Genomic DNA, 7,237 nt, shown 5'->3' with positions numbered 1-7,237 from the left:
CCCTTCTTTTCTGCTTCTCATTTAACAGCTGGCAAGGAACAAAACACAAAGACTCCTTGTCTGCCTGTCTGTGACCTGCAACGTCTATAGAGTTATTTTCTCAGGATTTGCCATCTTGAAGTTTCACACATCTCTTCAATGTTTGTGCCTACGTCTCCAGGGTCAAGCAATAAACAGCACAGAAATCACACCAATACTTCAAACCCGGTGTACGTGGTACCGTAGTGTTGCCATGATGTAAATATTCCTTACCACTCAGTAAACCTGACATTTAACCTCCCGTGCCATCCTTTGCTAACGCTAAGGTATTTCTAGGCGTGTCTAAGAAAAAAAGAAGTTGCGATAAACCCCGTTGCTGGGAGACGGACGCCCCGCGCAGCAGAGGCGGAGCGGAGAGAGGCGGGGCAGCCCCGCCCCCCGGTCCGGAGCGGCACGGCTGCTGGCCAATCGCGCCGCCGCTCCCGGCCGGGAGACGGCAGCGGTGGCGCGTCTTTCCCCGCTGACTGGCCGCCAGAGCTGCAGCGCGTCACCGGGAGGCGGGGAGCGGCTGGATTGGCCGGGAGGGAGCGCGGAGCCTGGCGCGGATTGGCCCGCGCCGGTCACGTGGCGCTGGTGGGGCCGTGACGCCCGCGGTGGCGGAGGGGCTCGGCTTGTCAGGTAGGTAGGTGCTGTGCGCGGCGCAGCGGCGCCGCCGCTGGTGCCCGCGCCCCGGGAGCGGCGCCCGGGCTGGGGGGCGGCCGCCCCCGCCTCTTGCCGTGCGCCGCCCGCCCGTCCAGCAGGCGGCGGCGTAGGGGGGCTGGTAGGCCCCGCGCGTGGGTTTACCTGCGGGCGGGCGTGGCAGGGCGGACACCGGCGCCGCTCACGCGTTCCGCTGAGGGGGCGGTGGCGGCGGCGGCGGCATCCGGTCGCCTCCCGCGGCGATAGCGCGGGGAGACGTCAGGGGCGCCCGTCGCCGGGCGGCGGCTCCGCCCCGGCGGGGCAGGCAGCGCGGCGGGTGCGGATCCCCGCCCCCGGCGCTACCTCTCGGGCCGGGGGCGCGGGGCCCGGCGCGGGGTCGGGGCGGGCCCCGGGCCGGCAGGCGAGAGGAGGGAAGGGGCTGGCTCGGGCCGGCGCCCGCGGTTCCCGTCTCCACCGGCGCCCGCAGGGCTGTCCGCCTGCCACGCTCCGGGTGCGCCGCGGCGCGCCGGCCGGGCTGTGAGCGCCGCGGATAACGGGGAGGACGTGCCAGCCCCCGCTTGAAACGTTGTGATGTGTGGCCACCCGCTCCCATGAACGCAACGACCCTCGTTTTGTTGTGCCCCCTGCCCTCGCCGCCGTGACGATGTTGTACAACGTAGCGACCTTCTTAACTTACACATTAAATCTAGAGCGTGCATAGACAGGGCCTTCTTAGTGCTACTGCCCTGCCTTTTTTAATGTGCATTTTAATGCTTTGCGCGTTTGTGGCCTTGGTATTAGCAGGAACCCTAAATGTTCACGTTTGGTATTTTGAGAACAAAATATGTAGAAGGGCATTAAGCTTCCCTTTTCATATTGGAGTACGTTTTGTTTTGTTTGAATTTACATGAGCATGCACCCTTAGAAGTGACATGTCCTGTGTGAACACCTAGGGTTTTGTTATACTCCTTAACAAGCCAACAAACTTGTCTTCTGTTTGCAAGAAAGCAGCAGTGCTTTTCAAGTAGTTAACATAACTTTTCCCCACTTTGTACCAAACCTGCAGAGAGTGACTTTGATCTTCTGTTATGTTTTAATGTGGCTTCTTTTAAGGAAAACGCAGGCAACACCTGAAACTTTTTGACCAAAAGAATTTCCTGGGTATTATTTTTAGTTAATTGTACCTACTAAATAATACACAATAAAGAGATGACTGATACAGTTTATTACATGTATGTGCTAGTCTTTGCAAGACTGAAGGTGGGATGTTCATACTTCTGATCCGTTCATAGTCAAAGCAAATTGCAAATGATGGACCTGTTAAAGGTTGAGTTACAGTAATAAGTATTATTGGTGAGGCAAATGTATGTTCTCTCTGTTATAAATTCCTTTTTAATTTGTTGAAGCAGTTGTTGGTACTGTTACAACTTAAGAATATACAGGTGTAGAACGTTAACCCTGGAAGAGTTCAGCTTTGGGGATATTTCTTTGAAGGAGAAGATCGAGTCTTGTATGTACTAAGTTACTTCATAACTGAGCAAAACCTCAGTAACCATTGCCAAGATCCTTTCCTGCTTTTCTACAGCTATAACTTCATATATATGTTATATATATAACAGCTGTAACAATCATAACCAAACCTTTCCAAGGGTGGTTCTTTTTTGATTGGTGTTTGGATTGCCAGCATATAAAGTGGTCATGCAGAAATTATTCTGAGGAGCCACTGAAAGTAAAGACGGGCTTAAGAAGGGGTGGGAGGATTTCAGAGTAATACAAAGGAAGATTAGATGGATCTTTGTTAAGAGAAGGGGAGAGGTAACATTTGCTTCACTGGAATAAAGATTTAACACGGGAAAGCAAGGTTCAGCTACGTGGGGTTGCACTGCAGTTAGGTAATGCAGGGTGTATCTCCGTACTTAAAAATTGAGTTCAGTTTTGTTCTTCATGCAGCAGAGAGGAGACATGCCGTGGTGATAGAAAGAAGGTTTATGCTAGGCGTGAGTCCGGGGCAGGCATCTGGCAGCCTGTTCTTTGTCCGTGCAGAGACCCCCTCTTCCTACCCGGCCTGCCCCCGCCGCTTGCTGCCGCTCCTCGACGTTCTTTCAGCTGGGAAGCAGCGGGGTGAAGGAAGGTATGTTGCCGTGTCAGCCTGAAGGCGGGGAAAGCTGGCACCAAGCCCGGAAACTCCGTACAAGGAGATGGTCTAGCTGCATGAAGTCATCACTTCACAGGGAGGAGTTTTTTTGCAGTGTGTGAGAAGTGGGTCTAGGAAAAGGAAAGGGGATTATTTTGCTGGGGCGGGGGAGGGCGGAGGGCCAGCAAGTGAAGAGGAAAGCCTGAATTCATTCCAGCAGGAAGTAAACTGTATATGCTCATATCTTAACATCACCCTGTCCCCTTAGTACTTATTTAATCTTAATTACAGTGTTAATGTATTTGCCTTATAGAAATGGATTTTGAAAGCTTAGTGGAGAGGTTTATTATACAGTAGATATAGTCTTGGAATTGTTGAGTATTCACCGTTTTATTAGGGAGTTAAAGGGTGTAAAACACTGCATGCAAGTACGCAACATGTGCTGTATAACGTTTGTGTTGGGTAACTAGCATTTCTTTGGAAAGATTTATTCTGGAAACTTTTTTAGTAGTGAAGCATTGGAATTTGTAGCTTTGTTTCTGGGGTTTGAGAGAATATGCTTATATTTCTTTTCAAGATGTACATGTGTGGTCACATACAGTGCATAGGATATTTTGGAAATGGTTCTTAAAAAAGCAGTAAAGGTGCTTTTAAAAAAGCTTTTTCTTTTAGGACAGTTTCATGGGATGGAGAATTTTGACTCCATTCATCTTGTAGCATGAAATCATATTTGAGAGCATAAGTGTAATGTTTTCTAATTTCTCCTGTGAGTTTAAATGCAGAGCTCTGGTTGGTTTTGAGTGTAATGAATCTGAAGTAATAGGTGGTTTTTTCAGTCCTGTGTGTTTACTTGATGACAATAAAAATAAATTTCCAATAAATTAAGACTTAATGTTGTTACTAATTTAAGTGAGTGAATTGTACTTCATAACATCTTTCTACTTTGGATCTCAGATTACTGTTTGCTCTATAGTCACCATCTTCCTTTGCATTGCTGCCTTTCTGCAGTAGAGGGAAAATGCCGAACGGTTTAACCACATAGTTTCAAACTTGCTTTCCCATATCCGAGCTTGCTAATGACACACTAACCTGCTCGTGACATGCAGGTGAGTGTCATAGCAGTGTGTAGAGACAGATCTCTATACTCCATAACTGTACTGTGGTTCAGTGACTGTTTTCTGGGCAGCTGTACAGATTTATCAGAATTCCTGATCTTTGAAATGTATTAGTCTGCTTGTTAGAACAGAGCTCTGGCTGCTTAATCTTGTCTATGTAGTGAACTTGCACTTTGGGCAGTGGGGGTATTTTGTTAGGCTTTTTGATATGGTTGCTCCTACTTTTTGCTGAGGAGAGAGTTACTACTAGGGCCACATGTTGCCCTTCTGTTATTGATAAGGTGAATGTGGACTAACAGGAGTGGTTACGTACTGTGAGACATTTCTGTGATGTAGCTCTCCATTAAGATCATCACATGAAACTTTCAACTGTTAAGGGAGAAATAAAAACATTGTATGGGCACTCTTGATCTGTCCTTTATGTATGCATTACAGTATTGCTTGCACAGTACTCTGGTCCATTTGGAATCCTGTGTTATCAAGTGCTAGTAATGAAAGTGCTTGATGAATAACTACTTAATAGTTCAGCCATGTATGAGACATTTTTCTATATGGTATTCAAATCTTGGTCTGAAGACAGTCCTTTTGCAAGCTCTCTTGTAGTTGTCATCACTTGATCTTAGAGTCTCACAACCTTTTTTTCGTACTAGGTTTTTGGAAGCGATTTAGTTTGACATGAGAAGCTGATACATTTATGAAATTAAGCTTAAGCATCAAAGTAAATTACCATAATCAAGACCTAATGAAAAATCAATTACCTTTTAAGTAGGGACAACCTGTGAAAAGTTTGTGAATTGTTGCATATTATGTAAGCACTCTTTGCCAGAAGCAGAAATAGAATCCAGAACAGTGTTAAAGTATTATATTAATCATGAGCCCTTTGTTCCCTGAAATTGTCTGTTTAGAAACTAGGAGACATATAATTACAGCAATGAGCATGATAGAGTTGTCAAGATGAGCCCCTCTGACAGAATGCTGAATCATCCCCAGAGCACTCCATCCTCTGTAATAAATGAGTCAGGCATTTATGCAGAAAAGCACTGTGGAAGTAATTACATGATCACATAATGCATTTCAAAGAGGGTGGCATTTAGGTTTTCATCCTCAATTTGTGAATCTCTTAATTTCAGTACTTGTCAGCTTTGCTGCTTTTCTCCAGCTCTGTTTATACCTAACTTTTTGCTTTAGAAAAATTGGAAAATCTTATTCCATATATTGATAGCATATTGTAACTGACACAGTTCATCATATTTATAATGTTTGCTGTTTGAACTGAGAATGGGAGTAGTAAGTTGTTCTCAGTACAAGACAGACTGCAGTGGGAAAGGGCGTGGTTTTAATGATTATTTAATAGAGAGGAATAATTTTGTTCAATATTTGGTCCTCTGATGCTTAGACAAATAAAACACTAATAATGGCTCTGCTGGTGGAAGTTGTTAGCCACGGGGCTAGTAAATCACAAAATTCATCATTGGTGAACATAAAAACACATAAGAGTAGGATCTTAGGATAAACCTAAATCTTTGAATACCTAAAGCTTGTTCTATCTGCTATTACATTATGTAAGTTTGTTAAAATCCGTTTAGTGTAGTGTAGTGCCACCGTGTCTGTTAAAATACAGCTTTTGTGGATTATGCTAAAGGTTTCTTTAATGGTTTTGGTCTGACTTCCTAATTGAGGCTTCTGCTTTGAAATTTTCATGAATGTAGAACAGTACCCCACAGTATTTGTATCCCATGTAAGTTTCAGGAATTGCAGATAAGGGGTGCAGCCAAGTGCAGTGGCTAAGTTTTACAAATGTGACAATGTCAACACTGTAAAAAATGGTATTTTGAAATAATTACCCCTCCCTTCAGCAAAATGCTGAAAGATTTGCTTTTGGAGCCAATTTCAAGGAAAATCATGTGACTTTGGAGCACCTTTTAACTGGTTAAAAGATATAAAGCATGGAATCGGAAAAACACATGCTTGTTTATTGTTGGCACGAGTACGTTTGTTGTATGGTGATACAGTGAATGGTGTGTTTTCTCCTGAGGAGAGTATGTTTTCTGTAATTCCCCCAATATGGTTGTTCACCAGTTCAGCAGTTGTGATAACTGAAGTTCAACAGATAAAAGGAAATGCCTGATTTGCAAAACACAGAGAAATATTAGCAGTTGAAGTGTGGAGCCGAAACAAAGAATTGTAAAGAGTTGAAGGTCTGTAGCAAAGATAGAAGGCGGCCAGTTAATATGCTGTTCTGCCTTTTGGATTAGGTGAATGTTGAAATCGGAGTGGGAGATCTCTCATCAGTGAATGTGTTAAGTAAATTTGAAGCTACAATTTTAACAAATATAATTGGCATCTAGATCATGTGATGTATCGGGTTCTTTTTTTTATACGAGGAAGTAATTACATACATACATTTTGAGATCAGGATCTCAGCTTGGTTCAATCCTTCTCTTCCTCTGTGGTCTTTTGATTTTCCATGCCACGTGCTTTCCAGCTCTGCTCTTCTGGAGCTAGCTGGTACCCTCTGAAAGAAAACCTGACCACAGCTGGCAGGCGTGTTTTCTCCAAACTGTGCTCCAGCCACAGTATAGATGCACACTTCAGTAGATCTGTGTCCTGTCGAGAGCAGTGTTCTGGAGGTATCCTGTCTGTGTATGCTTTGTGTCCTCAAACCTAAGGCTTCATGTTTTCTTAAAGCATGCAGTGCATACTGTGTGTATCATGCTGCTAAAATATCCTTCTGATGGGCTGTGACATGGTGATCTCTTGTGCTCTAGTATTTCATCACCAAAGTCCCCCCCAGCCAGGTTGGGGAAGCCTAGTGGAGATGCAGGGATCTGCAGTGTGGATGTGGTCAGTCTGCTTTCAGGGGGTAGGAGCCGCTATTTCCAAAGCAGCGATTAAGCAGATGGTGGTTAATATTTGACTACTACAATAGGATGGCGATGCCCTTCTAAAGAATTCTTCTCAGATTAAGTTGGGATTTCAGATTTAAAGATGTAGTCAGTCAAATTCCCTGCAACTGTCTTAGATTACAGTAAGGCAAGAATTCTGAGGGACCTAAATAACCCTTACCTACAATACAAACATTATTACCATCCCTAAATATATTTTTTTTCCTGAAGAATATCCATGAATGGCGCTCTGTCATGAAGAACCTTTGCCTCTTAAATTACAAGTTAGCTGCTTGGTATCATTTCTAGGAAGAATATTTTTGATATGGAGAATGAAAGTCTGAGTATAAAAAGCAACCCCTCTTGCAGTAAGAACCAGTTAGGCTGAATCTTATGTATTCAAATAAATTCCCATGTGGAGAGCCCAAGCATACTCGTTTTGCTCA

The 7,237-nt window shown here is 44.6% G+C and overlaps 1 protein-coding gene across 6 annotated transcripts in view; it reads left to right on the top strand.

Moving 5' to 3' along the window:
• Positions 1-579: 579 nt before the first annotated feature.
• FER (FER tyrosine kinase) overlaps positions 580-7,237 on the top strand; it is a 192,868-nt gene continuing 186,210 nt past the window's right edge. For 3 of the 6 annotated variants that reach the window (XR_008744744.1, XM_005242510.4, XM_055790588.1), the window contains exon 1: positions 1,773-2,788. The gene's annotated coding sequence lies outside the window, so the exon portion shown is untranslated. Of the gene's footprint in view, positions 658-1,772; positions 2,789-7,237 lie in introns of those variants that run through there. The other 3 variants (XM_055790584.1, XM_055790585.1, XM_055790586.1) reach the window with 3 other exon arrangements.

This window comes from Falco peregrinus, chromosome Z (assembly GCF_023634155.1).
Source record: "Falco peregrinus isolate bFalPer1 chromosome Z, bFalPer1.pri, whole genome shotgun sequence".
NCBI classification, from domain to species: Eukaryota; Metazoa; Chordata; class Aves; order Falconiformes; family Falconidae; genus Falco; species Falco peregrinus.
This window is presented reverse-complemented; position numbering and strand designations above follow the sequence as displayed.